The sequence below is a fragment of the Trichechus manatus genome, unplaced genomic scaffold (assembly GCF_000243295.1).
Source record: "Trichechus manatus latirostris isolate Lorelei unplaced genomic scaffold, TriManLat1.0 scaffold00012, whole genome shotgun sequence".
NCBI lineage: Eukaryota > Metazoa > Chordata > Mammalia > Sirenia > Trichechidae > Trichechus > Trichechus manatus.
Window position 1 is genome coordinate 6,904,665 of NW_004443948.1, and position 8,039 is coordinate 6,912,703.

The following is an 8,039-nucleotide window of genomic DNA, read 5'->3' on the forward strand; positions in this document are numbered from 1 at the left end:
TGTTTTGCTGTAATTTTCAGTACGATGAGCAGCAGTACGAATCATGAGAGTCCCATATTTTGTCTGCATAGCAACTACTCAACTCTGTTGTTTTAATGACAAAGCAGGCATGTTGTTGTTAGGTGTCGTCGAGTCTGTTCCGGCTCATAAAGACCCTATATACAGTAGAACAAGACACTGACCGATCCTGTACCATCCTCACAATCGTTGTTATGTTTGAGCCCACTGTTGCAGCCACTGTGTCAACTGATCTCATTAAAGGTCATCCTCTTTTTCAATGACCTTCTACTTTACCAAGCATGATGTCCTATTCCAGAGACTGGTTGGTCCCTTCTAACAACATGTCCAAAGTATGTGAGATGAAGTCTCACCATCTTCCCTTCTAAGGAACGTTCTGACTATACTTCTTTCAAGACAGATTTGTTTGTTCTTTTGGCAGTCCATGGTATAGTCAATATACTTCATCAACTTTATAATTCAAATGCATCAATTCTCCTTTAGCTGACAAGTCCTGAATCCTCATACTGTTGAAGGGGCTGACAAACCCAAAATCTGCAGGTCAGGTGGCAGGCTAGAGGCCTGCTGGCACAGGGAGTTGCAGGCATTAACAAATCCAGAATCTTCAGGTCAAGTGACAGGCCAGAGACTTCTGCAGGCTTACATCCCAAGAGCCGGAGGTCAGATGAGGAGAAAATTGCAGGGGTGAATAAAAATGCAAGTTTTTCCAGTATATCCATTTATATACTGGAGGCAGGTCACACCCTCAAGCAGACTCCCCTTTCAACTGATGGGCTGCTCACATTAGATCATAAAATGAAAAGTGATTACGGTGTCTGCCAAACCACTGAGAATCATAGCCTAGCCATGTTGACACATAGCATGAGCCACTACAAATTGCTTTGCTTTAAAGAATAACTAAAGCAAGCAATTGTATTTCATTGATGGTTACAAAATACTTGACATTCTGGACTTACGTGTTAAATACAATATCTCTCAAGCAAATTTACCCAATATTAATTTATATTAAATTATTTGGTAAAGGCACATATAACCTAACCCGGTTAGAAAATTTCTATAAACTAAAGATGAGATCATATATTTAGCATAGGTATATTAGACTTGGGGTAACACTAATAAACGTGAATATACCTATTCAATACCATTTCTAGCTTCAGAGGTTATATATACATATATATATAATATATATATATTTGAATTTCTTTGAAGGCTTGTCATAGTCCATAAACATGATATTTAAAGTATTCTTCTGTGGGTAAAAACTACATTATTCCCATCTACTAGAATTTATTAAAGCTATTGCTAATTCTTTCAGGGTACTGGTCAATTTATTGCAATGTTCTTTGAATCCTCTAGTGTCTTGAACATGTTGGTCATGTGGTCTAGCTATTACTGTTATTATCAATAATAATACCACTGAACAGTATCTTTTTATGTTTTGGTTCATATCATTATCCTGCCTGGCGTGTCCTCCTCTTCCATGTCTGCCTGACAAAACTTCTATTTTCAAGAATCAGTTTAAATGTGTCAGTCTTGCTGAAACATCCTCCATCTCTCACACTAAGAATCATGTCTTACTATCCTGAATAGTTTTAGAATATTACTATATTTATTTGATGGTTCTCATCTTGTTTTATCTTGTATTTTTCTCCAACGTTTGTATTTTCAAGTATTTCAAACATACAGAAAATTGAAAGAATGGTATAGTGAACATCCGTATATCCTTAACACAGATTCATCAATATAGTAGTCTGCTTTATCTATCTGTATATCTATTTTCTTTATTTTTGTGCTGAAAGTAAGTTGAAGGTGTCATGGCATTTCTTCCCTAAATATCTCCACATGTATGCCTAGAACAAGAGTATTCTCTTACATAACCATAATACCATTATCGCATCACTAAAATTTATCATTGGTACAATAATATTAACTAAAATAGTCATTATTCAAGTTTGCTTAATTGTACCAATAAAATCCTTTACAACTGACCATCTTCCATTCAGGATTAATCAAGGTTTACACACTGAATTCATTGTTGTTTCTTTGCTGTCCTTTTTCTAAGATAGTACCCTTCCATTTTTACATATGCATATACATGTCTAAGTGAGTTTTCTTCCTCATAAGATTCAATTTGGATATTTGATAATATTACCTATTTGGTGATTTCATCACACGAGAAGATACATCATATTAATATGCCCCATTATCAATGGTGCAAAGTTTGATAATATGGCTGCATGGTATCCTCCAGATCTCTCAATTATATATTGCTCCCTTTTCAATTTATAAACAACGTTTGAAGTGGTGTTTGGAAGTTGTGTACATATTCTGTATCCCATACTTTTCACCCAATTATTTTAGTATTGATTGATAATCTTGCCTGAATAAAGTTTACTTTTGTATATGAGACCTCTCTTGTCCTTAAACTTACATACTCTAGGAAAGTGGTCAAAATATAGTCTCAGTAGTACCACTATCATCACCAGGGAACTTGTAAAATATTCAAATTCTCAGGACTCATCTGAGACAGAAACTCTGGAGGGGGAGCCCACAAACATGTGTTTTAACAAGTCTGTCTAATGATTATGTTTTGCATTAAATTTTGGAAACCACTGCTCTAGAACTGTACTTTATTTTAGAAGTTGTTGTGGCTACCATCTCTGTAGAGGTGTAATTTTACAGTGCTTCTGATCATCTGCCTTTAACTTTCTGATTAATTTTTATCTACTTTCATGTAGGCTGCTTGCAGTCCCATATAAAACCTAGAAGTTCCCTGAAGTTAACAACTCCTGGGCACAGCCCTTAACCATGGGGAACTGTAACCAACAGATACATATTCTCCTCTTTAGTGTTAGGTGTACAGTTCACAGGTGCATTGTACATGGCTCTTCAGAAAGTAACAGGATTGAACCCCCGTTGGTAACAGTGAAGATCAGCTCAGAAATGAATCTTTGGATCTTTGGATTAGTTTTCTCTTTTTTTATTTTTTCTTTGCACTCCATCCAGGTCCTTATTTTCCTTCCCTGGTATTATTTCCCAAAACAATATACCATTTTACAAGCAATTGTCTCAATTTCAGCTTTCTAGATAAGTGGTGATTTAGAGCCAAAAGTGGCACTGAAAATCTAAGTCTCAATTTGGTATTTTTGAACTGTATCAATTATCTGTCAGATAGTAATGTTAAGGACCACATTACTAGTGGTAATTTAGTGAGATGATAATCTCAGGAATACTGTAGCATAACAATTAATAATATTTTACTTGTGAGTTAATATTAGAGGCAGGTATAAATGGTAGTATGGGATTATGTGTTAGTGGATACTGAAAGAAATTGGGGCTGTGGTAGTTACAGGCTGTGAATTTGGATGGTTTTATTAAGACTTGAAAGCCTTGAAAAAAGAAAAGCATGCATTTAGAGTACAGAATTCGCAATTCACCGCATATTATAAAAGTCAATCAGCATCTACAGCAATGTTTAATGACATAATCTTCAGAGATGACAAGGCTGAAAATGGGACACAGGAATTCATTGTCAGGGTAGAAGAATTGCAGAGGACACTGAATGCATGGCATTTATAGGTCAGTTAGACTATTAACCAAAAAGTCGGCAGTTTGAATCCACCAGCCCCTCCTTGGAAACCCTGTGGGGCAGGTCTACTCTGTCCTATAGGGTCGCTATCAGTCAGAATCAACTAGAGGGCAATGGGTACATGTATGGTGGAGCAGTGGTTAAGGCGCTGGACTGCCAACTGAAAGGTTAGCAGTTTGAAGCCACCAGCTGCTCTGAGAGAGAAAGATGTAGCACGATGCTTCTGTAGAGATTTACAGCCTTGGAAGCTCTATGGGGTCTCTATGAGTTGGAATCGACTCACTGACAGTGGCTTTTTTGTTGTTGTTGTTTTTTCTGTTTTTTGTTTATGTTTAATTCAGTTTCCTGGATGGCCCAAATGGTTTTTGCTCTACTACTAACCAAAAAGTTAGCAATCCTAACCTACCCAATAGCACCACTGAAGAAAGACCTTGTGAATTACCTCACTTCCTCCACCATTAAGAAAGAGGCTTTGTGGTTGGTGGGCCATTTTTGATTCTGGAGGCAGCATATATACTGTACTTGAGAATACTGCTCTGAATTATCTCTTGGGTGTCTCACAATGCTGTAAATTTTGAGTGGATCCAGAGTAAGTTAGGACACTACAGCCTCTCTAGGTTGCAATGCACACTGACTTGTTTGCTCCCTTGTTATTATTTAGAAGATCTGATGGTTCTAGAGATATCAGTGATGGATTAGGATGCTATGTAGCATCTATAGCAAGGCCCACAGGCGATTCTTAGTCACTATAATTACGTTTCTAGAGCAAGGCCATGTCTTCTGTGGCAAAGTATCACTCAGTGTTTGAGAGGCAGCTTCTGAAATACTGCAAGATTCTAGGAGAGACGGAATAACTGACCATGTCCTAAGTGTGTGTGTTGCTGGAGCTGCCCAGCTGGAACTCTGAGGTGGGTATTATTAGATACATGAAGTCATGAATCTTCACTTTTTGGAAATGGTGCACTCAGTATTGAGTCTAAGCAGACACAAAGAGCACAATTAAGTTATATGACTGATGGTACGCATTCCCTAGTCAGCTATCACTTGGAGCAGTCCTCTCCATCAGTGTACACCATAAGAAAACAGGGTTTACATATGACCACTTAACAAAGTAACAAAGGAACAATAGTTTGGGCCTGGTTCACAGATGGTTCAGCTCACTATGTGGGTTGTGGTTGAAATTTAACTATTGTTATTATACAGCCTCAAACAAGCAAGTCCTAAACACCAGTGTTGAAGGAAAATCCCTCCAGTGACCAGAGCTATGAATAGTGCATTTAATCACCTTCCACATATGAGTGGAGAAATAGCCTGAGGAATGGTATACTTGAACTGGAAAGTTTTGAATGATGTGGCTGTTCATTATTCATATTCTTATTTATTTTGCCCGATTAAAAGGTAAATATGCCTTTAAAATGACAGGTTTTCTTCTTTTTGTACATTTCTTCATTAGGATATTAAAAAACAAAAAACCTTGAACCTCTAAACTTTCGGTTAACAGCAAGCATGTCGAGCATTTATAACCACCCAGGGACTCCAAAATTAATTACAAAATGATTGATAATTTCTTTTCCTGTCTTTCTGACAGAGTCAAGGTAGAGTTTCAAAAGCCACATTTTGGGAGTTTTATTCTTTCTAGGGGACTCCTATATTCTAGATGAAATATAATATAGAAAATATTTCATCATTATTCATACAAGGTACAGGCTGCAGCTGCACTCGTGGTGTTTCAATAAAGTTATTTCAATGTATTTAAAAGCTTTTAAAATAATTTTAATGTTGAAATCTGTTCAACTATAATCTATTGCTCCAGGCATTTAACATAGTGAATTATATGATTGACTATTATGCATAATTTTGTGATGTAAAATTGTTTACTTGTCTTTGTAGTGTATTTTGCAGTGTATTTTAAACTAATACGTAAACTTGTGGAAAGTTTCTAAAATTGTTTAATCATAGGTTGCTAAAATATAGCATGACTCTTTATTGAAAAACAGGAAGATAATTACAGGGATTTTCAAACTTTTTTCCCGGTGTAATAATATTGGCAATATGATCCACAGTTTCCTGGCAAGTCCAGAGAAAGTAATTGTAAATCAATTGAGGACTGAATCGATGCGCCCAAGAACAGGTTTTCCTTGTAGTATTTATGTACTAATACTACATAAATACTACATGCAAATCATGACAGGCTGACACATGTTGAAAGTCAACCCAAATTTCATCAGAGGTATTTGATATGTATTGACTGTTTAGCATGATTAACAAAAATTTTGATAAAACATCATTTATTCATACAATCTTTATTTTATTTTTTGTTTTTTATTTCAATCTATCTTTGCTATAGAGTCCTTGGGGTGGTTCAAATGGTTAACCACTTGGCTGCTAACCAAAAGATAGGCATGCAGGTTCACCCAGAGGTGCCCCAGAATAAAGACCTGGAGATCTACTTCTGAAAAATCAGCCACTGAAAACATTATGGAACACATTTCTACTCTGACACGTATGGGGTAGCCATGAGTTGAAATTGACTCAAAAACAACTCGTTACCTTTACTATATATTTGCTGATTCTTTGGGTATCCCATTGTTTCAGACTTATGATGCATGCACATTTAGGTTAATTTAGAATGAGTTAGCTACATCAACTGTAAATTTCTCTCCAACACAGTGTATAGCCCATTGAACATGTTTATGGGATGCAAATATTAGAGATGGATGACTATCAGTTCTATTGCAGACAGATTAATTTGTTTTTTAAAGAATTTTTACACAACTAAACAAAATTCCAATCTCATCGACTACATATGGCTTTTTAAAGTACAGTGAATTGAAGGGGTAAGTAATTTTCATCTTATAATACTTAATGACAGTCTAAGATTTGGATAATTAATTAAATTTGTTTAATTAAATTTGTTAAATTAAATATTATAGGCATTTAAAAAAGAAATAAATTAAATTTGTGCCATTTTTCCCATTCCATCTATGTTCTGTTCCAACAGATTATATTGATAGTAGATATTTTGAGGATAGTAAAGGAATTGTTTTATCTAATATTTTCCCATTTTTAGATCCAATTTTTAAAAGTTGATTTCCATTAACTAAGCTGCTGCTTTTTTTAAGTGTAAAAATCTTGTTCAAGGATTTTAGTAGATGATTTAATTAAATCCCTTCCAACCTTCTTAAGCTGATTCACACAATTTCACTATAAAGTTCTTCTCTCATTTTCTTTAACTCTCAACTACATTTTAACTGTTAAGATATCAGTGTAACATAGGACGTGGGGACGTATATTGTCCTCCAAGGCCCCTAAAATACAAAGCAGCGACCAAGGTTTCCAAATATATAAAATGAAATTTCTAGAGCCAATGATTTTCCCATGGGGGTGGATGGTGGATCATGTAGCTATTAGCTAAGCATTTAGTTGGGCACCAATTGTATGGAGGGAGGGTATCTACCAGCAAGTGGTTAAAACACTCTTAAACTTATTTATATAAGTAGGCACTAGTAGTAGCTCCTTGTATGCTAAACGTCATTCCTCTTCTGTAAAATGATGTACGTGTTCTGGCACATAGATGCATCTCTGTTAAAAAACTCAAAACTCTTCTCTTAATCCCTAGATACTTCTTAAGTGAATAAATGACTTAGTATCTAATTTCCAAATAAGACGGTCCAACTTTTATCTTATAGATGTACTGAAATCAAAAGGAGCGATATCAATTACCTATCACTTAGGTATATATATATATCTTCCATTCTAACAAGGAAATCCACTAATAGCTAGAACTTTTGCAGTAGAGTGTATCTGTAATTGTTTATGTTGATTGAAACATTGGTGAACAGTGATGTCTACAATGATGAAACAAACTTAAGATTTAAAGTGCCATCTAAAACCCAGAAGGGTCTTCAGAAGCAACATTTCATTGTCCTTAATCTTTTCTTAAGGTATTTCTCTAACACATCTTGGGGCTGAGGAAGAGAATTAATTTCGGTTCTGGAATTGAACTTCCTTCCTGTAACCCTGACTAAGTTACAATTATTCTGATGTCTCATTTTCCTCATCTGTAAAAATGGCATAAGTATAACATATAGCACTTACAGCTGTTGTGAGGATTGGATAAGATAGTATATATTAGGAAGCTGAGGAATCCCTGGGGGCTTACACGGTTTAGCACTGGAATACTAACCAAAAGGTTGGGGGATCAAACACTCACAGAGATGCCTTGGAAGACAGGCCTGGTAATCTGCTTCCAAAAGGCCACACCCTTGAAAATCCTATGGGGCAGTTCTACTCTGAACAATATGGGGTCGCCATGAGTCGGAATTGACTTGATGGCAGCTAACAAAACCAAATTGGGAGTTAGAACAGTGCCTATCACAAACTAAAAACTCAATAAATATTAGCTATTTATTATTTTTATTACAAGTACAAA